The following is a 23,236-nucleotide window of genomic DNA, read 5'->3' on the forward strand; positions in this document are numbered from 1 at the left end:
TCCTGTCCTTACTCTCCTCTTCCTCTCCCTCTACCTCTACCTCTCTCGGCCCCCTCTGGCTGCCCCTCCCTGTCCTCCCCCATTCTGTTCTTTCTATCTGACAACAGTTCAAATGGGTCCCTTAGAACACTTCTCAGCAGGGATGCTATAGTTTAAATGAACAATTAGCAGCTTTTCTCAGCATAGTTTTAATCAGTCACTTAGAAAACTTCTCAGCATGGCTGCTATAGTTTAAATGGAATATTGGCAGCCTTTCGCTGGAAGGGCTAGTGTACTTTTAATGGGTCACTTAGAACACTTCTCAGGAGGGCTGCATAGCTTTAATGCTAAATTGCCAGCTTTTCTCAGCCAGGCTGTTATAGTTTTAATGGGTCACTTAGAACATTTCTCAGCAGGGCTGCTACCGTTTTAATGGAACATTGCCAGCCTTTCTCAGTAAGGATACTATACTTTTAATGGTGCACTTAGAAAACTTTTCAGTGGGGCTGCTATAGTTTAATTGGAACATTACCAGGTTTTCTCTGCGGGGCTGCTATAGTTTTAATGGGTCACTTCGAACACTTCTCAGCAGGGAAGATATGGCTTTTTTTATTTATTTTTTATTTTATTGTAATTTTAGTTGCTAAGCAACCTTACACATAATGCATTATCAAGGAACATAAATTTTTGTAGTGATATATATATACATATATATCACTACAAAAAAACTTTGTTAAAGGGACGTTATGGTTAAGTTGCCCTATTAAAAACCTATGCCATTCTGTACAAAAACTTTGTAAAAAGGACTTATGATTACAATTAAAATCTAAAAACGCCTGAAATTCGGGAGTTATGGTAGGCTAATCACCCATTTTTCCCATCAGCACCCTCCACTGCTACCACCACCACCCCGAACATAAAAGATGCCCCCACTCATGTCATTGATGCCATCACTGACGCCATCACTTCTTTAGCCCCTTTCTTTTATGTCAGCTAAGCAACCATAACTCGCGCCACCACCGTGCACTGGTAAGACTAACACCCAGTATATCAAAGATGACATGACAAATGTCCTTAACCATAATGTCCCTTTAACAAAGTTTTTTTTAGTGAATTTTGGACGTTTTTAGTAGGGCAACGTAACCATAATGTCCCCTTGAGAAACGTTTTTTTAATTATTTACATACGTTGGCAGTACTGTAAGTGAATCATCACATAAGTTGACCAAAATGTTTATTGATTATTTAGAAGGATTCCAATAGTAACACATAAGCATACTGTAAAGCAACATTCGACTGCACTGCCCATCTTTCTACAAATTGCACAGTAGCATATGCTGTAGCACAGCATGGCCACATGGTACAAAACTCAGACACACTTCACAATAATATGGGTGAGTCGTTGATAGTGCGGAAGGACATTGTATATTGTTATATGAACTTGTAACTGAAACAATTCCTGTTCACAACTCAACAGGGCAAGTTTGCAGCACAATAGATGCTAGAGTGCATACTGAGGTCTTTGAAGCAGTAAACCCCATTGCACCCTAAAAAAATGGGGGCTGAATGCCATTACAAATACAGATTTTACGGCACTAACCCATTGCACCAAAAGAAAGGATTTTTCATCTTCAACCGGAACGCCTCCGACGTTCCCGTTTGAATCAAAGAAATCCGTTTCCAAGATGGCCACCATGGAACGTGAAGAAGGCCCTTGCATAGAAAGTCTTTTGCCGCTTTCCATTACAGCTGCCAGAAAGTAAAAAAGGAAAACGTGTGACCGTAGTGGGCGAAGAAGATTTGTATTCGTTCTAAAATGTGTGGTTATCAGCAACACCTTTAACAGAAAGCCAGTGCCTGGTGCACATGGCGACTGCAATGCTATGTTTTGTCCCAACCAGTAAATGACAGTATTTACCTCCCCGACATTGTGGCCAGTAAGCATACCTACAGCGTACCCTTCAGAGACAAAAGGCGTACCGTTGATTTCTTATGTACATGACGACACTTGTGAAGTTTGAAAACGCTACCACATGTAAAACACAAAGGTGTTTGTTCGTGCGCGATGACCTTTCCATAAATGTATGGAAAATACAGGGAATATGTTTGGCAAAAATGTGCGTACAGGAGGCAAAGAAGTTTGCACCACAATAGAAGAAGAGTGCCTACCAAGGTCTTTGAATCTGTAAACCCCACTGCACCTTAAAAGATTGGGGGCTCAATGCCATTAGCTATACAGATTATACGGCACTAATCCATTGCACCAAAAAAAATGATTTTTTATCTTCAACCGGAACGCCTCCGGTGTTCCCGTTTAAAGAAAACAAATCCTTTTACAAGATGGCCACCATGGAAAGGGAAGACGGCCGTTGCATAGAAAGTCTTTTGCCGCTTTCCATTACAGCTGCCAGAAAGTAAAAAAGGAAAACGTATGACCGTAGTGGGCGAAGAAGATTTGTATTCGTTCTAAAATGTGTGGTTATCAGCACCACCTTTAGCAGAAAGGCAGTGCCTGGTGGACATGGTGACTGCAATGCAATGTTTTGTCCCAACCAGTAAATGGCAGTATTTACCACACCAACATTGTGGTCTGTAAGCATACCTACAGCGTACCCTTCAGAGACGAAAGGCGTACCGTTGTTTTCTTATGTACATGATGACACTTGTGAAGTGTGAAAACACTACCTCATGTAAAACACAAAGGTGTTTGTTCGTGCGCAATGATCTTTCCATAAATGTGTGGAAAATACAGGGAATATGTTTGGAAAAAATGTGCGTACAGAAGGCAAAGAATTAGTCTTCTAATGTGTGGACAAAATCACAACAAACCATGTGAAGTGAAGTGCACTAATGGCAGAAATATTGCAAGCAACACCATTACATCCAACCTGTGCACACATTTTTGTGTAAGTGTCACAAGGAGAAATGGGTGAAGAAATGTGTAGTGAGAAGGTATAAGGAAGCATAGCTTTTGAAACGTTTTTGTACAGCAAATACTTTCACTGCACCGGATCTCATTTTTCCACTTTTAGAAAGATAGCAAATATGACAACATAGCGTCTTCATGCAGAACTGCTCTTGGTAATTGGGGCATCTGGGTAACAAAAGTACCCTAACGGCACGAAAGCATAATAGATGGCATTGAGCCTTACATTGTCAAAGCAAGTGGTATGCAATAGCGTTCTGGATAATGTACCTTGGCAGCGTAAACAAATGATTCCATAAAGACTTACGTACCGTGATACAGCACCTATTAAAGAACATACTACAACCTGCAATGTAGCATGGCACATTGTGAAGGGAAACATGAAATTGGTAAAAAAAACACTAACATGTAAAAAGTAGTAAGGTACTTTTATTTCACAATGCACAGCGCTAAATCATCACCCTTTTCTCAGTTGCCAAGAAATTGGAAGTTTGTCTGTCTGCTGCACAATGAAAAGGTTAATTTTGACGGTCACGTTGATGTTTTCCCACACAATCACCATGCGTTGGCGCCACAGTCTTTATCACACACACAGTATGCAGTGGCGACACAGTAGTCGGTTTCCTCTCACATTCATTGACAAGACGGCGGCAATCGCTGTGATGTCCATCAGAAAGTAAGGTATGTTACTTATAATGTTAGTGGCAATAGTGACGTTGTTGTTTAACCACACTGAAATGATGCGTCATTGACACAGTAGGCGTATTGCTGTCACAGTGATTTACAAGGCGACGTGAATGGCTGTGAACTATGACACCAGAAAGGATGGTATGTTGCTTCTTACTGCTACAACTGCGTACGGACATAGAGGTCCGATGCGGTCATCCCATTCAATAATGATGCACATACAACCAGTGATGAGTAGCTGCACTTGACGATTAAAATAAACATCACTCGGGCGCTGCAATCCATGACATTCGCAATATGGAAGGATATAACTGAGAGGAAAATGACAAAAAATGTCTATCAATACGAAGCCTTTGCGGAAATGTAAGGTGTAATACATAACATTTATATAAACAAATAATGTTATATGGGGAAATGTACTAACTCCCTACACACGGTGTCAATGTACAATCTGCATAAAAGGTAAAAAAATAGCAATGCCACATACATTTCATAGGTAATAGTGGAAATTGTAGTGACATCGTACAGACGGCGGTAATGTGCAATCTGAAATTTCAACGGCACACAAACTTCCAAATGCATTACTAGTAAAAAAAAAATATTTCAGACTAAGTAAATAATGGCAGTTTGGTGTACCGGCCTGAAAAATAAGCTTACATGATATGCACTGCCTCCATTTCGGCCTCCGCAGTCACACAGTAGTTGTTTGCAGGAAGACGTCCTCGGGAACTGATATTTCATGTGCCTCACAAATCTTTTTGAAGCATAACTTATCAAAGGGAATGTTTCACAAACTGTGACTCCCTACATTCTTTCTGTCTCCGTTCCTTGTACGTCAAGGTCGAAAAACAATTGACCCTTATGAGGTCTGGTACATGTGCGACCACACTGATGCCCTACTGGAAAAATGAAATAAAATGAACTGACCTTCACTCCGAACGCAAATACATTCTCATTTTGCAACAACATAGCAGCAGTCAATCATGAGAACCGTTACTCCCGACCACGTGCAGACGCGCTGTGTTTACGAAACTGTGCAGGTGGCTGCCTCAGATTGCAAAATATAGGACGCCAGTGTAACCGCAGTACTTTTGGTGGTGGCTTCTTACATAGACGCAGTAAGGACTTGTCGTACATTGCCTACCAGGTTTCACTGCACGGCACGATAGTGGTAACAAGAACTAAGCACTGTTTCACTTTCTACTGCCACATATAAGTAATGCTTACCTTTCCACACAGTGTTCCATAAGGGTTTGTTTGCAGGGATTTCGGCGTACAACACAAAAGCTAAATGACCATGGCGGCCGTATCAAAAGAACGCTATGCACTTGACGCTGCAGCAGAACCAATCGGTGAAAGCGCAGCATCTTGCCGTACAGCATGCCATCGATTAGCCAATAGAAATATGCTCCACTGAGCAAACAGGGAAGTGGCACCGCGGAGCGGACATAGATATCACTCATTCTTAGAGTGCTACTTTTTGATCATTTTAAAGGAAACTACAGTAGGATTGCTCACAAAATGTACAAAAACATGCCTTGGGGAACAAGCTCCTACCCCTGCTGCAAAAATGATGACAATCCATCCAGTGGTTTGGCCTGTAGCCGTGCGCAAAGTTTTTCCCCCATTCAGTCTATGGGAAAAAAATACGTTTTGGGACCCCCCCATAATTTTGGCATCCCTGGACGAATCCCTACCAAACTTTGGAAAACAATTCAGAGTGGCCCATATACTTTTTTTGCAAACTGTGGTGAGGATTCGTCCAGGGGGAGCCGAGTAATAAGCCGCCCAAAAAGTGCTCTTCCTATGGAAACAGCAACTTAACCATAAATACTATATATATATATATATATATATATATATATATATATATATATATATATATATATATATATATATATATATATATATTACATGGCCTGCGGTAGCGTCCATGTAGTTACGGTTAAGTTGCTAAACCCATAGGAAGAGGACTTTTTGGGCGGCTTATAACTTCGCTCCCCGTGGATGAATCCTCACCAAACTTTGCAAAAATGTATATGGCCCACACTGAATTATTTTGCAAAGTTTAGTGAGGTTTGATCCAGGGGGGCAAAGTTATGGGGGGGGTCCTAACATTTCTTTTTTTCCCATAGACAGAATGGAGAAAAAATGTCTGTCGCGCCTACAGCCCAAACCACTGGACGGATTTTAACCAAATTTGCGGTAGGAATATTGGCTTGGTTCCGAAAGCGTGCTTTTGTAAATTTGGTGAAAATCCATCTAGTAGTTGTTTTTAAAACAACCAAAAAGTAGGTCTAAAAAAATTAGTCATATCTATGTCCGCTCCGCGGACACACTTCCCTGTTCGCTCTGCGGACAGGACACCGATTGGCTAATCAGCTTGCGTCATGTGTGCGGACATGCAAAGTGTTTTCTGATTGGCTGGGATGAAGCGTGAGGTGAGTCACATTGTTTCGATGTGCCCGCCATATTGGATCCGCGGACAGCACAGCGTGGAAGTGAGCATAAACCCAATTTTGGGGAGTGTGTTGGTGTGTAGGAGTGCTTGGAGAGGGTGGGGGAGTAAGAGATGGGTCAAATGCTGTATTTGTTTAGGCGGTAGAAGGCCTTGACGTGTTTGCAGTGTCCGTGGTCACCGCGGTTGTCCGCGAACATCGAAACACTGGGCGTACTACTGGCTATTTTACTTTAGTATGATGTTGCTTTTGGATCATTAGTAGAGCATTGGGTGAAGAGGGTATGTATTGAAGAGTTTGTGCATTGGTTGAAATTATTTTTTAGAATGTTAATTGAGGTGGATAGGCTTTGAGGTGGATGAACTAAGTTTTTTGGGTTGTGGTCATTTGGTAGGTGTTTGTTTCTATGGGTGTGTTATGTTGTGCGGTGGTTGTGGCCAGGGCTTAGAGTCTTGGGTGCATGGCCAAAGGCCTACGGCCCTTCGGCCATTCACCTAAGACTCTAGGCCCTAGCCACAATCACTGTAGCATAACACACCCATGCTACCAAACATTTTGACTGTGGTATGTGGGCTGCTTAGGGGATATGTTTTCAGAAATGTGTGTACTGATTGGCAGTAGTGTAATAGTGAGATAGTGAGATGATGTGTGTTAGTTTGTTTGTTAGATTGTGTTTAGAATGTTGGTATTAAAGACTCTACGCATTTTGGGTTGTATTTATTGGTGAGGTCTTCATTTGCATGGCTGTGTTATGTTGCAGTGTTTGTGAGTCTAATTAATATATACTTACTGTTTCCTTTGTTGAGGCTGTATGTACAGTTTTGGTCAGGCCATGCAGTCAAGATTGCAGTGTTTGGCAACACGCGCTGCAGCATAAGATACCCATGGAAGCAAACATTTTTGATTGTGGTCTATGGCCAGGTGTTTGCTTGAATGGGTGTGTTATGCTGTGGTGTTTGTGAGTCCCATCATTATATACTTACTGTTTGACCTTTAGTTGTTGTATGCATTTTTTTCATGAAATGGGTAGTTGGAGCAGACATTTTGTTTTCAATCACTGTGATAAAAGAAAAAATCACATGTTAGTGTAGGTAGTTTATAATGAGTATTGCATTGCATAGTAGACATTTCTGTATTTTGTCGACCCTCATACTTAATACTTTAGACATACTATAGTTCAAACCAATGCACTGTGCAATTTGCTCAGTTCCTGTGTTTGCTCATTAAATCATTGCATCTGTGGGAAAAAAATCCATGATGGATTAAAAAATAAACTTTCTATGTTGTGGTACAATATATTTGTTTCATTGATTTCAATAGGAGGAATTGAATAGGTGTATGGTTTTTGATTTGGAAGTGGTGGTAGTATTGTTGCAATTAGATAGCAGTTGGTGCAGTCTATTTCTTTATTTCTTTTTCCATTTTAGTGGTATTCATCTGTCTGTTGGCTTGTTGCAGATTTTTGGGGCAGTAGATACCTGTTGGCATATTCTAACTGTATATTTCTTGTTTGATTTTAGTGATATTCATTTATCGGTTTGTTTGTTGCAGAATCTTGGGGCAGTTATATACCTGTTGGTGTATTCTAACTGTTCATAGTTTTGAAGTTGAAGTTTTGTTTATGTTCATACACAGATTAGTAATTAAATTTTGGTTTTAAGAATATTAAGTAAGCGTTTACAAGATTTGCTGGTAATCTCTGTTTTAGAGTAATGGTAGTATCATTACATTCAAACCATCCACAACTCTTTTCTATATATGCGTTGTAGTGACCTGCATTGGTTGTGGCTCCTGCGTGGTAGATTATACCTACTGTTGTGAAGGTTTTCTTACCAAGTGATACTTGACCATTATCCTGATTCATGGAATTATTTGCGCGTAAAACGCAGATCTGCCCGAAAATCCCAATACCTCAAACAGGGATTTTCGGGCAGAATGGCACGCAAATCTGCATTTTACGAGCAGATAATTCAATGAATCAGGCTGTATGTGTGAATCCAGTCAGCTTGCAGTTGTTTTTGCAATTGTAAAAGAAAGAAGGTAGTAAATATGTGTGTTTATAGCACTGTTGTTAATGTAGACATGGATTTCTTTGTTTTTGCAGTAGTAGTGCTTTCTGATAACTGTGCATAGAATGTACGTGCACTTTCCTTTGCCTATGCATTCGGTATATTTTACTTAGAATGTGTTAGGTGAACGTGCTTTAGAAATGATTACAATAGTAAGCGCACAGAGCAGACGTGGCTTCTTAAGGCGGTGTTATCGGATGTTAGGAGATAGAAGAAATAATTGCATGCTTTTTTGCTATTTTTACAGGGTAAATGGCAGGAACTGTGGTGAAAAGCATGCAATGTATGCATTTGTGAAGGTGTGGGAAATAAAGCAGAAGGATTTGATGGGTTCAGAAGTTTATTAATCAGCAGGTGATTACCAAACGACTGGGTGATTCTGTGGTGCTTGGAGATGGGAGATTCTGAAATAAAGTAATGGTTGCAATGAAGGATCTGGTTCTTGCGTTGCAGACTGAAGTGAAGGGGGAGATGTTTTATGTATTTCTTTACAACACTGTACATAATTGTACATTATGTGATAGACATGACTGCACCTGTGCATAGTTGAATGCTGTTGTACATTCTAGAACGGAATGGGCAACGAGCTGGAATGAGAGAGCTGTCTAGATTGCAAGAACAGTTGTAGAGGCAGTGGTGTTGTTTCAGCTGGAAGCCTTTAAAATTATATTGGCTATATGTGTGCATGAATAAAGATGCTGTCATGACCACTGTGAGGGGGGCACAAGTTGTGCCACAAGCAGGCTCCCACCAGAACCCTGAGGGCCTTAAAACCACTGCAAAGGGGCTCCTGGAGCCAGTCCTGGCGCCTTGGGCACCAGGCTCATGTGTAGGAAGGAAGCATTGTTCAAACTAGGTCCCATTTATGTACATGGGCCTTTAAACCCAACATGGAAGCACCCACATAGTCTAGTTCTAAGAACCAAGCCATGCAGTATAGTGTTTTGGGTGTGGCATGCCTGGAACTACTGTCCCTGGTATTACTTTACCTGGGCTATAGAAACCACACCCTGACTGCAGAACACGCTTCATGTTATTCTGCAACCAGCAGCGTGACGGTCACCGTGTCCAGCTCCTGGTCTTCAGCATCTTCCTGTAATCCTGGAAGAACAAGAACAAGATTATTCTGTTTTACCTGAGAAAACAGCATCCAGCACTCAGCGTCTCAAGTGGGCTGGAATCTGTGGAAACCGAGAGAAGAAGAAACATCACTTACCTTTGAGTACTAGCTTAAGGACTTCCGGCAAACCGCTACCACAGCTGTTGTTCGAACATTGCGACCTGCAACAACGAGAAAGGGAAAAACAATATTAGAACGTGCGCTGACAAAACATCGAATTCCATCAGTCTTACCTGAATTCCATCGCGCTACGCCACGCTTCCATCCAGAGCACCACAGCAACATCTGCAAAGGAAAAGAGACATATTCAGGTTCACTTTCAATATTAAACAACAGCACTGCACTTACCTTAACGGATTCCGGCGGCCTGGTTTTCATTGCTCTCTCATCCACTCACAGCACCACAGCGGCCTGCGAGGAGAAGAAGAGGAAAACACAGGTTAGCTTTAAAAGACAATAAAGGCGCTGCGCTTCGTGCTTCACTTACCTAGAAAAGTGCCTCTCCATCCGGCACGCCAGCATCAAGACCTTCGCACCTGAAAAGAAGGAGATAAGGACATTAACGAATTACCACCATAAACAGAACAAAGACTTACAATTAAACCTACCTGTCTACCAGCAGATTCAGGGTCACAGCAGGCTTGGGCCCAAGGAAGGCGTACTGCACCAGTGAAGCAACTCGGACAGCTCGCCAACAAATGTCACGCGCCCCAGCACAAGAAATGCAGGATGGATAGCTCACCCTACAAATAACTAAGGTGAGAAAAGAACCCAGTGGGAAGGGAATCGGTCAGAGGGAGGTGGGAGATCCATCCATTACAGACAGTTATGACAAATCCTCCCTTCTGTAATTGCAGATTCATTATTCAGCACTGGGCAACTATGCATCCAGGGTTCCAGGTCTCAGAGCCTTCCAGGTACCCCCGGGGATATCAGGTGAGCGTAACAGATGCATGTACTCATCCTGACTACGTGTCATTTTGTAACACACTAGAAAACCTTCTCCTATAATTATACTCTTATTTGTCCCGTCATTTAACATGAAATGACACTTTGTTAGATAGCTGTGTGTTTTTTGTCTGATTACTATTATAAATTAAGAAGGGGGGTCCTGGGAGTCCCTCTGCCAGACATTAGTCCTGGTTACGAGAGACTTACCCAGAGTGTTTAGCTCACTATCTTTCACAGAGAAGAAATATCCCAAACATATCAGTCCTTGTCCTGCGGCAGTCCAGCACCGAAATGCTAGGCAATTCTCCTCTGAACAAGAGTACCAACAGAAACCCTAGACAAGTGTTTCGGTCTGGTTGGACCTCATCAGTAGGGTGGATCTGTGCCTCTCTAAGAATAGTGAGCAAGGGGTCCACATCTGGATTCCCCTAGTAACTTAGGGTGAGACCCAAAGTTACTTAAATATGCAAATTAACAAGGGGGGTCCTGGGAGTCCCTCTGCCAGACATTAGTACTGGTTACGAGAGACTTACCCAGAGTCTTTAGCTCACTATCTTTCACAGAGAAGAAATATCCCAAACATATCAGTCCTTGTCCTGCCCTGGCGCAGTCCAGCACCAAAATGCTAGGCAATTCTCCTCTGAACAAGAGTACCAACAGAAACCCCAGACACGTGTTTCGGTCTGGTTGGACCTCATCAGTAGGGTGGATCTGTGCCTCTCTAAGAATAGTGAGTAAGGGGTCCACGTCTGGATTCCCCTATTAACTTAGGGTGAGACCCAAAGTTACTTAAATGTGCAAATTAACAAGGGGGGTCCTGGGAGTCCCTCTGCCAGACATTAGTCCTGGTTACCAGAGACTTACCCAGAGTCTTTAGCTCACTATCTTTCACAGAGAAGAAATATCCCAAACATATCAGTCCTTGTCCTGCCCTGGGGCAGTCCAGCAACGAAATGCTAGGCAATTCTCCTCTGAACAAGAGTACCAACAGAAACCCCAGACACGTGTTTCGGTCTGGTTGGACCTCATCAGTAGGGTGGATCTGTGCCTCTCTAAGAATAGTGAGCAAGGGGTCCACGTCTGGATTCCCCTAGTAACTTAGGGTGAGACCCAAAGTTACTTAAATATGCAAATTAACAAGGGGGGTCCTGGGAGTCCCTCTGCCAGACATTAGTCCTGGTTACGAGAGACTTACCCAGAGTCCTTAGCTCACTATCTTTCACAGAGAAGAAATATCCCAAACATATCAGTCCTTGTCCTGCCCTGGGGCAGTCCAGCACCGAAATGCTAGGCAATTCTCCTCTGAACAAGAGCACCAACAGAAACCCCAGACACGTGTTTCAGTCTGGTTGGACCTCATCAGTAGGGTGGATCTGTGCCTCTCTAAGAATAGTGAGCAAGGGGCCCACGTCTGTATTCCCCTAGTAATTTAGGGTGAGACCCAAAGTTACTTAAATATGCAAATTAACAAGGGGGGTCCTGGGAGTCCCTCTGCTAGACATTAGTCCTGGTTACGAGAGACTTACCCAGAGTCTTTAGCTCACTATCTTTCACAGAGAAGAAATATCCCAAACATATCAGTCCTTGTCCTGCCCTGGGGCAGTCCAGCACCGAAATGCTAGGCAATTCTCCTCTGAACAAGAGTACCAACAGAAACCCCAGACACGTGTTTCGGTCTGGTTGGACCTCATCAGTAGGGGGGATCTGTGCCTCTCTAAGAATAGTGAGCTAAAGACTCTGGGTAAGTCTCTCGTAACCAGGACTAATGTCTGGCAGAGAGACTCCCAGGACCCCCCTTGTCAATGTGATTACTATTATAATCATTTCTAAAGAAAGTACAAATGATAGAATGTATGTTAAATATGCAGAATGTATAGAAAGGAAATTGTATGTACATCCTATGCACTATAATGCATTAAATGCTATTATGGTTGAAATGTGGATACATAGGTGGCAGTGGTTACATAAATGATGGAATTAGTGAACAAAATAATAGTTTGCACATTACAGTTAGTAATATGGGTAAATACAAATTTGGAGAGCAGACAGCTTTGCAAGTGACACTTGATCATAGCAGATGGGAGAAATGACAGTAAGCTTTTTTTTACAGGTTATACAGGGTAAGTGGCAGTTACCCTGTTTAAATGCATTTATACAAGAGCTGTACATGTACTGTCTAGAAAAAAGTCATACCTGTAGTTTGTGGTTATGCATTTAGATGTGCATGATTTTGCAAGTAGAAATGTTGGAGAATTTTGTAGTAGTTACGGTAGGTGCTTTGCAATAAAAGCCCAATTGTACTCAGAGTGAGCAACTGTACATCTAAAGTGCTGAACTGTGATGATGGATTTAGATGTAGAGTTCTTGGATGTGATTGGTGGATGTTTGTGTGACTGCTTAACAGTAGCCAATGAGGGAATGGTGTAGAGAGTGAAGTGGAAAGGGTAAAAGGGCTGCCCCAGTGTTACGTGCTCGGCGGACACCGCGGCTGTTGTGGATAGCGCGTAATACATTCATGGATTTTGAGGTTGAGAGGCATGCAAATGAGACTTAGGAGAGCAAGGGATTGGTCAATAAGGTTTACTGGGTGTGATGTGTAAGGAGAGACTATGTCAGAAAGTCTTTTTCCTGAGAGGAGAGCGGATAGCCATGGCTGTGTGTTTCATAAAGCAGAATGTCTGGATTTTGGGAGATTCCTGGATAAATTGGTTCGAGGTGCATGCAGATTGCTGTGGAGTGGCTGCACATCTTGGATTCCCTCATGTGGAAGTGCACTGGCATGGAGTGGGTGGAATGAAGTGGTTGGATTTGGTAGGTCTGTGTGCTACTTTGGTGACACAGTGTCTTCCAGACATTATTATTATTCATTGTGGAGGGAACAGTTTAGGCCATGTCCCTGGAATCTCTTTGCAATTTGCAATGAAAGAAGGACTTGGGAAAGTCATGGATATGTTTCCAAAGTCCCGAGTAATTTTTTCTCGTATTGCGCAGAGACAAATGTGGATGCGTTCTTCTTCATTTGGTCCAGAAATGGAGAAAGTGAGGCGCAATGTCGACAAGGCTGTTTGTGCCTTTTTGAGAGATGTTGGCATGTCCTCTTTTCACAATGAAAATATTATGTTTCGTAGTACACACATTTTTCTGGCAATCAGATTTTTCTGCGAAATATACAAAATGCATTGCGACCTTTTTTGGAATTACAGCAATCTATTTTGCAGTAGGTGTTGACCATTTGAAGTTTTTGAAACACAAAAAAACACCAGAAAAAGGCTCTTTTCAGAGCCATCATTTCCTCCCAGAGAAAAGTGCAATGGTTCTGACAGGGCAGCACCCCAAAAGATTTAGAGGTCCGCGGACTGTCCATTGACTGTAACAAATGCACAGGGCCCCGAAGCATTTCATTGACACTTCTATTTTTGAACTGTGAAAGGCAGCTCTGAAAAGAGCCTTTTTTTTTGTTTTTTGTTGTTTTATATTTTTTTTGTTTTTTAAAGGAAGATGTAAGGTGGGCCTTATTCAGGTAGGTAGCAGTTCTTATCATGCTCCCGGACTGCAGCCTCAAAAGCACTTTGAAGGTTCTCCCCTCTGCAGAGTACTGTGTAGCAGTACATGCACAATACTGTGACCCTCCAAAGGTAAGGGTCGACAGCACCACGTAGGGCCTGCGAGGCAGCCAGAGGGATGCGCTGCCCCATAGGAGTGTCTCTTGTGGTGTCAGGAGCGGAAACAGAGGATGCTGCAGAGGAACTCAACCTACTAGGTTTATTGCAAGGTACAACCTTACGAATAGACTTTAGGTGTCGCTTCTTTGATGTAGTACCATAGCTGTACAAACCCAGTTTGCCACGACTCAGTACCAACTGGCACTGATTGCAGCACACCTTGTTTGCACAAGCTTTCGGTACTCCACCAAGAGTGGTAAATAACCTCAACACCCAAGATTCACAGTGAGAACTAGTAGTAGGGACTTCCACTAGCTCATCCTCATCATCCTCTTCATCACTCTCCTCTGGATCCTCACAACTGTTCGCCTCTGCAGGTCCTTGGAGAGGTGGTGGTGGTGGAGGGGGTGGGGGTGTTGCTGAGGCAGAAGTAGCACCAGCAGGAGCAGCAGCAGCCATGGTTGCCATTTTCAATGGTGTCAGGAACCACCAGAATGCGAACAGTCTGCAGACAGGAAAGAGCACAGGAAAGAGCAAGATCAATCTAATGCAAGAAGGAGCAGTCTCTGTCCTGGAAGCCAAAAACAGAATAAGGAACAGCTCTGGGGTGTGGCCTTTTATAGGGGTGCTGGGGCACACTTCGCAGACACCCGCGCTGTCCGCAAACACTTCAAACACCAAGAAAGGCTCAAAAAGTTCAAAAAAGTATGTAGTTCATCAGGGACATTGTCTGGGACATGTGCAAGAGTGAACTTTCACAGGAAAATACCTTGGATTGCTCAAAAAAGCACTTTTTAAATCTCCTGGGGCCCAGACAGTGTTCGCGAACAAGGACCCACACTTAGCGTGGCTGCGGTCACATGATGACGTTGCGGACACGTTCGCGAATGGGGCGGCTGTCCGTAAAACACCAAATGAGGGGGTCGTTGTGCGCATGCGTGCGTGAGTTCTACGGACAATGTTCCTGTCCACGAACTAATTAAAAGTGCGACATACGTGTGGCAGACAGTTGCAGACAGGCACAATGTTTGTAGGAGCCAAGGGTGTGATACTCATGCGTGCGGGTGTTCTACGGACAGTGTTCAGGTCCCCGAACAAAATAAATGTGCGTCACAACTTTGCAGACAGGCAGATGGGATATATGTTCTATGGAAATATTAATTCTGGCTGCGGACAATGCGAACAGAGGGAATTTTCTTAGGACACCTTAATTCGAATACTTATGGATATGCGGACGGATTTAGTGTCCTCAGGACACCTTCATTTTGACTACGGACAGTGCGAACAGGTATAGTGTCCTTAGGACACCGCCTTTTCAGTTAATTGCGCACAGGCGGACATCTTGTGTGTCCTAAGGACACGTCCATTTTGATTACAGACAGTTCGAACGGGTATAGTGTCCTTAGGACACCCCCATTTTGGTTAATTGCGGATGGGCAGATTCTTGGGTGTCCTAAGGACACCTCAATTTTGATTGCGGACAGTGCAAGCAGGTATAGTGTCCTTAGTACACCCCCATTTTGGCTAATTGCGGACATCGAAACCCGCGCTGTCCGCGGACACCCTAACTGCCTTTTTATTTTTAAAAAGACAGAGGAATATAGTAACATCACACATAATATTTTATTATTGTATAACAATGATGAAAGAGAGGGGAAAGCAGAAACTGATACAAATACAGGGGAGCTAGGGATTTGTACACTTTGGATAGTAGGGGTTAAGGGATTGAAGTCTCATCATAATGTTTTTCTTGCTGGAGAGTTTTTGGGGATGTTTGGCTGGGACATGGAGAAGGGGTACAGGTACATGTGGGACAGTGATATTTAATTTTTACCTTTATATGGTCCTCCACAATTTTTTTTAAAAGAATGAAATTTCTCATTAACAGATCCATTTTTTGCTCCACCCGCTGCAGATGAGTTTCCAAGGTGTCTGTTTCTGTATTGTGTTTAATGTCTGTATGGTCTGTTAAAAGAAATTATATGGTAAGTACACATAAAGTAATGGTTATTAATTGGTTTATTTACAGAAGTGTAGTGTGTACCATTAGTATCACTGTTTTCACTCATTTCATCCCGAGGAAAATGTTGTTCTAGCCATTCCAAAGTACTAGACATTCCTGTGTAAATAATTAAAAAATATACTTTTAGTGTATCTAATACAGAATGTTTATAAATATATAAAATTAACGTAGTGTACTTACTAGTTTCTTTTTAAGTTTTGCTGTTTCTGCTGCGTAGGTGTGCTGTTGATTTTTCCGTGCAGTTTCTGTGAGGTAATTCTGCTGGAGGCATATTTATTTTCTTTTGGTTATATTCCATTATATTGCATATGGTATAGAATTGGACTGTTGGTGTCTTACATATACAGTTTCACTTCTTATTTATTATTGATTGTAATTTATTTATGTGCTGCTTTTTGAACATGTTTAGTGTTTTTTTCATGATATAACAATATAAGATACCCCCTGAGTTTTTGGCTAGTGTTAATGTTGTCCGAGTCCATCCACACGGTCCACGAACATCAGAACCACTAGCGTAGGACAGGGGGTTTAGTATGTTATATGTTACATGTATTTAAACTAAGGGAATCCTACTAAACACCTATCAAATTTATGCTATCTATCTCTATATATAGTCAATGAAAACACTATGTTAAAGGGCGTTATGGTTAAGCTGAGCTACTAAAAACCTATGAAATTCAGTGAAAAAATGTTGTTAAAGCGACATTATGGTTATACGTAAAACCAAAAACCCCCTGAAATTCGACGGTTATGGTAAGCTAAGCAACCATAACTTGTGCCACCACCGTGCACTGCTAAGACTAACACCTAGGACATCAAAGATGAGATCACAAATGTAATTGATGACATTACTGATGATATGACATGTCTGGCTCCCTCTTTTTTCCTTTACTGCTATATGTAGGCCACATGGGTTTCTTCAGTAACAGTAAGGAACTAAAAATTCAAAAGGTACTATATTTGTAGACTTATCCTTCAAATATATGTTCACAGTAATTCCCTTAGGGTCCACTCACAGCATATGAAACATATACATAGGGAAAGGCACAGGCTTGAAAGACAGCAATGGTTTCTATGCATGAAAATAATCAGTAAGGTTATCAACACTTTGTTATAGTTCTGCTTTTTTTATTACTGTACTTTCCCTGGATATGCTCACATTTGTATACTTTGTACTCACACTTCTTTTCTTACGGTCCAGTTACATCATATGAGTTATAAATAGGGGAAGTAGCAGCTTTGAAGCAGAGCAATGATTTCTGTGCATGAGGATAATCAGTTAGGTTACAAACATTGTTTGGTTGTACTGCTGCTTTTTTGCTTACTTCACTTTCCCTGTATATGCTCATATTTGTATGTGTTGTTGACTCTTCTTTGTGTTCTATCTGTAATAATGCAATTATGGAGTAAGTGTGGTTTATTAGCTACTTATTACATATTTCACAGTATGCACAACTCTAATAAGCAATACATCATAAAGTATAGAGTGTTGCTGTGCCATGGTTTTGTATTTTGAGAAACCGGGTGGGTAAATATTATTCCGTAACCTACCCTTTGTTAACCCAAAATTGTTGCAATTAATGCTGCAGGGAATATCACATCTAGTCCTATTGGCTAAACAGGTGGGATACCTGAAGTAAGAAAAAAGACACACAGTCTATGTAAAAAGGTACAAAATAGTTTTGTATTAACAGCATAAAACATAGAACAGAAAATTGTTTGTTATCCTTGAAGGCATAAACAGAAAAAACAAATAAAAAGCAATTGAAGAAAAACACACACCTTATATATTCACATTCCTTAATCATATGACCTGTAGGTTTCAAATCTGGGCGGTGGTGCGGGGTAGAAGGGGAAGCATGCCTAGAAGGAAAATTGAATGATAAGACAAAGTAGCGAAGAAAAGATGTAAAGTCGTGATAGCAGCAAAAGTGAGACAGAGTCATTCCTGTCCTAACATAGTGCTACGAGCAAATCATTAGGCTAAACACCAATTTGTTCAGATTAAGTTAGGGAGTGTCACTTTGTTGCTCCCAATAGAGGTCTAAGTTGAAAATGCAGACAAAGTCCTGATGGCATTTTATTCTTCCTCGGATGTGGCTTCGTTTTCCGAGGCTAATAAGCAAGCATTTATCATTTCACTATTCAACATGGAAAGATTATGAATATTGCACCTCCATCATTTATGCTGCACACAATGCCTATGTTTCTACATGAGTAGTTTAGTATACTGGAAAGAACTTCATAATAGAATGTTATTTATATCAATCCATTGCTTAATGCACTACGTACCTCATGATATTTATTGCAATGATCCTTGACACTTTTTTGTCAACATTATAAAAAGAATCCCTTCTACAGACTTTTCATGAAAAGTAAATGCATAGGTGATGTCATCAGTGATGTCATCAATGACATTTGTGATGTCATCTTTGATGTCCTGGGTGTTAGTCTTAGCAGTGCACGGTGGTGGCGCGAGTTATGGTTGCTTAGCTTACCGTACTGTCGAATTTCAGGGGTTTTTCGTTTTTACGTGTAACCATAACTTCCCTTTAACAATGTTTTTTTACTGATTTTTTACTGAATATTGAATATATATATATAAACAGTTACATTTACAATGTAAGTTATAATCATCTTCTTGCATTTAATGTGATGATTCAATTAATTAGAAACGTTAAAATGGTTACTACAGGCAAAATAAAACTTTCTTGTACCTAAACTTGGGATATTTCTGGGTCCGTGACCATTAATGAGACTACAGGATCCCTCATGTTAGGTGCTGTCTGTTTACTACTGTGGGGTGTATTTACAGGCCCTAACAAACATCCCTGTCATGTGAAAAGCTGCATTAAACATTGCCACCAAAAACGGCTGTGCTTTGCTTTCCCTGGCACATGTGTGGCAAGCATTTGAACACTGCAACCCAGGAAAACGGTCATATGTTTACTTTTGTTCCTTCTGGATGACAAAAAGTTAAAAACTCGCACCAAGAATGGCTCTGCATTTGCTGTTCTCCCATTTGAGTGACAAAAAGTTAAACATTTCACCAAAAACAGCCCTGCGTTTGTTTGTTCCATCTGACTGACAAAAGTTAAACATTTCACCAAAAACGGCCCTGCGTTGCTCTGATTTCATCGAAATGACAAGAAGTATGCATTACATCCAAAGATCGCTTTGTTTGACTCTTAATTCACATGAGGGGCAGAAATGAATCACTCCAACTGGAAAAAGCTTGGTTTTCCCTTTCATGTGAACGGCAGCACTTTACACAAGGCGAAAAAAAAGAAAAATTACTTTTAAAAAGCCACCATGAAAGGAAAGCTCTGCTCACACAGAAAGGGCAGAGGAAAATGCTGTTGGGGGAGGGTGACTAAGGCATGATACATTATGTTTTTCCCCGCAGGTCTTCAATCGCCTTTGAAGTGGCCCACAACACCGGACAAACCAGTTTGCCCAAAAGCAGGAAACTTCACAAGGAGAAGCCCCGCTCACAATGAAAGTCGCACCTCCGGTCAACTATTCCGCAGAAACATGTGATGTGATTAAGAGTGACATAATTCCCTCCTCTGCCAGACTTTAAGGCAGGGGCTCAGTAAGGACAAAGAAAGCGAAGTGTGGAGGGGGCATGACTTGGAGGGGTGAGACCTTCCTGCATTCCCTGCTAAAGAGAAACTGACAAACTTCAAAGAGGGTCATAAAAAAAAGATTGATTTCAATTTATGTATTTTCCGCCACACTCAGAATAAGAAATCATTTAGTTTTATGCTATTTCTCCATGCAATTTCCAGGCGGTTATTTAGAGACTAAGTGCATGTTCCTAGGATTTTGTGAACTGAAATGGCCAGTAAAGACTAGTTTCTGACTGATTTAAAAATGGGACAAATATGACAGTTGGTGGAAAGATGGAGATGGACATTATGAATATGCCTAATCATTTACAGAGTTATAACTGTCATATATTTTGTGAAAAGGGCAAACATTTGCCAAATGGTCCTGCTACATTGTATGAATTTGGCAATTGATTTATTTAACTCCCCCTCACCAGCCTCAACTGCATATCTGGTTCATATGTCAGGGGTTAGTCGAAATATGAAGTTATGGAACATAACTGGGTTTTGTCAAAAAGTGGCCAAGAGAACAAAGAATAGTGATAAAATGCCAAACAGACAGATGGTGTTCTCTCCCTTTGAACCAATCATGCCAGGAGGCGGTGAGAGGAATGGCAAGCTGTCCTATCCAAGGGCAGGAGTAATTATACAGTATTCCCCCTAGATTGCAAAGTGAGTGATGTAATTTGTGCTATATAAGGGGGGACTGTACTAGAGTTAGGGAGATACACACACCCACCCAGGAATCCAGGGAGACAGAAGAAGGAGGACAGAGAGGAGGCAGCTGATACCATCCAAGGGAGTGCAGAGACCAGACATCTTGCCTAGCTGTCCAGAGTGTCATGAGATCCAGCTGGCTGTACAGAATCACATCCAGTAGAGAGCAGAGACCAGACCTCTTACCCTAGCTGTCCAGAGTGTCCTGAGGTCCAGCTGGCTTTCCAGAATCCCAATCCAAGGCTTACTTTGTAATTAGCAAATAACCCCAGCCTAAATTGCATAAATCTTTTCCTTTTTGTAACATTGCACCCAATGTTTCCCCCATTGGATATCCCATCGAAAGTCCCAAATTGCCAGTATAATTTCTTCACCTTCCCATAGAAGACTTTGTATTATCCTGTGTATGTTAGCACATTCCTTTGCTAAAGCTCTCAGTTGTCTGTATAAATCCTTAGCATTATTTTGAAGTAAATCAATTAATTCCCCATTGAAATTCATGGCGCAATTTGGTTAAATTTGAAATTAACCCCCTTGTTCCTTGTGTCTTTCTTTAGTAACTATATTCATTAAAGTATAGCCCCAAAAGAATTAGTCTCTGTGTCACTGAAAACCAAATTTACACGTGCATTGTGTACATTACCCCACAAACTCCTAATTTGCATCTGTCCCATTGAAAACCCTAAACCGTATTCCCATTGAGAGTAACCCCTTTTGGCCTATGATCCTATTTGTGATGTACCTCTGTCCTTGTACTTAAAAACTGATTTCCGATTTTTAAAACTAAACCCTTTCCTTAGCTGCCTGTCATTGCAAATCCTGTGTAAAACAAATTTCCATTTGCTGTTTGTATTTTCCTTTTGCATTTGCTTTCTCCCCAAAATCAATTTGCCTCCCTCATGTCCACGTTGTTCTGTGTGCTGATTAGTACTCTCTAAGCTCCCCTATCTCCAGTGTAGCATCACAGATTTCCTTGTATTCTGTCCCACCGCAGTTGTGAGTCGTTGTGCGAGTAATCATCCAAATCCGATTCTGCCATTTTGCTTCAAAAAAAGGGTTTTCATTTTCTTGGGGTGGTGGGCTTTATTCCACATCCAATTTTTCTCTCTCTGTCCTTACTCCATGCCACTGCCTTCCATTCAAAGGAATTAAGTTAGCTGATGTTTGGGAGTGAGTGTTGCAAGGGGAGTGCTAAATCTTAATGCTATCACTTGGTTAAATAATGTTCTATTTCCTGTTGTGCTATTACAAGATATGTCTAAACTGTGATAGAATATCTGAACCAATTGTTCTTTAGGAATCATTTCATTTGTGTTACCACATATTGGTGGCTGCTGTATTTTGAGTATTTTTCAATTTTCATTAAATGATAAATTAATAAATATCGTATTGATACATACTGGCCTGGTTCCTAGTCCATTGTGACATGGGGTGTTTGTGCAGGTTGGGTGCGAGACGGGTTGGAGGCCTACTCAGAAAGAATCTGTGGTTTATTAAAGATAAAAGCGTTTTTATTGTGCGCTTCATTCATTGCCGGGGAAGGAGTTTCATGACTGGAGTGTGCCGTGTAATAAAATTGTGACAAAGTGAGGGCTGGTGCCGTGATTGAGATAAGTGTTTTCACCCATGACAGTCCAACACAGCAGACTAACCCATTGAAGGTAGTATACCTTTGGTGGTTATAAAGCTCATACCCTAGGTATCAGGGCTGTGTCTCAAAATAAAATATTGTAACCATAAACTAGGAAAGAGCAGGGTAGAGATGTTGTCCTTGCATAGATAACCAAAGGAAGAACACTCTTCATAATGAACACTGTGGAAATCAACCTGCCTAGGCAGCACCTTCTGTCCAAATTATTCATTAGAGGGGAATGGGCAGAGCAGGGGCAGGAGACCTGACTATCCAGTATGATGCAACGGGTGACCTCTGTAAACATGGATGTGTGGCAGGACAGTGGCCTGTTACATCAAGCCCGGACTGACTTTTACATGATGCAGACCACCGTATATGAGCAGATTGTGATGGTCTAGCTTACTGGGTACATGTACTTCCACATGATAGTCATGGAAGATAAGTACCAAGAAGTGTAAACTCTGTGCAAAATCAGTCTGAGCTTTTAAATCAAACACAGATTGAGTGAAAGCCGATAGAGGAGAAAATGGAAGCGAGCCAAAGCGAGTTAGAATTAGGAAACCTCATCAAGCGGGCAAAAGAGGAGTTGGCAGTACAGCAACAATATAATTCAGAACGGCAGGCCAAATTGTCTGTACTGAAAGGGGAGTGCCAGGAAAGGGTTGATTCCCTGAATGAGAGTCAACTAAAATTGAAACAACAAGTGACATAAAATAGAGCCTGCTCAGAGGAGACAGAAACTTTACAAAATCAGATCAAGCAATTGGAAGAGGAGAATAATAAGTTAATCATTCAAGAAGTCCATTCCCAAACTGATTTTGACCGGGAACACCAGAAGTTGGGTGCTATAAAACAACAGAGAGATAACCTGACTGAACCGATTGTCACCCAGTATCAGGAAAAAGATGCCCTATGCCGGGCAGTGTGCAAATTAAAGACAGACCTGGAGAGAAGTGAGTCAGGTCTTCAGGAACTGACTGATCTAAAAGCAGAATATGAAAAATTGATGGGACATATGAGGCAAATAGAATTTGATCTAGATCAGGCACACAGACCAAAACTGCACAGATGAGGAGATGTATCTTCTGCAACAAAAATGGTCTGAGTATTCCCAGACAAAAAGAGGCACAACAAGAAAATGAGGCCATTTGTGATGAGAACAGGGGGCTCCAGAGCCAGGTAGTAGCACAAGGGAAGGTCACAGAAGCCAGTCAAGCCCTTATAGCAGAGCACAAGGCTCAGGCCTTTGCATACTATCAAGAAATAGGGGCTGAGAAAGAGAAATTTGAGAGGTTAGAAAAAGAATATGCTAGGTTTAATAAGGACTTGAGGAATCCCGAACAGTTAGAGAGTGGCAGGGAACCCCTAATCACAGTGTGATGCCCTCTGTACCAGGGGCC

At 41.6% G+C, this 23,236-nt stretch overlaps 1 long non-coding RNA gene across 1 annotated transcript in view; it reads left to right on the top strand.

The window, feature by feature from the left end:
- The window catches only part of LOC138565970 (uncharacterized), a 68,378-nt gene extending 46,834 nt beyond the window's left edge, over nucleotides 1-21,544 (top strand). The window contains exon 3 of the long non-coding RNA XR_011301747.1: nucleotides 19,282-21,544. This is a non-coding gene — a long non-coding RNA (uncharacterized lncRNA). The remainder of the gene's footprint in view (nucleotides 1-19,281) is intronic.
- Nucleotides 21,545-23,236: the final 1,692 nt, after the last annotated feature.

The sequence above is a fragment of the Ambystoma mexicanum genome, chromosome 2p (genome assembly GCF_040938575.1).
Source record: "Ambystoma mexicanum isolate Mex_15411 chromosome 2p, UKY_AmexF1_1, whole genome shotgun sequence".
Classification (NCBI taxonomy): Eukaryota; Metazoa; Chordata; class Amphibia; order Caudata; family Ambystomatidae; genus Ambystoma; species Ambystoma mexicanum.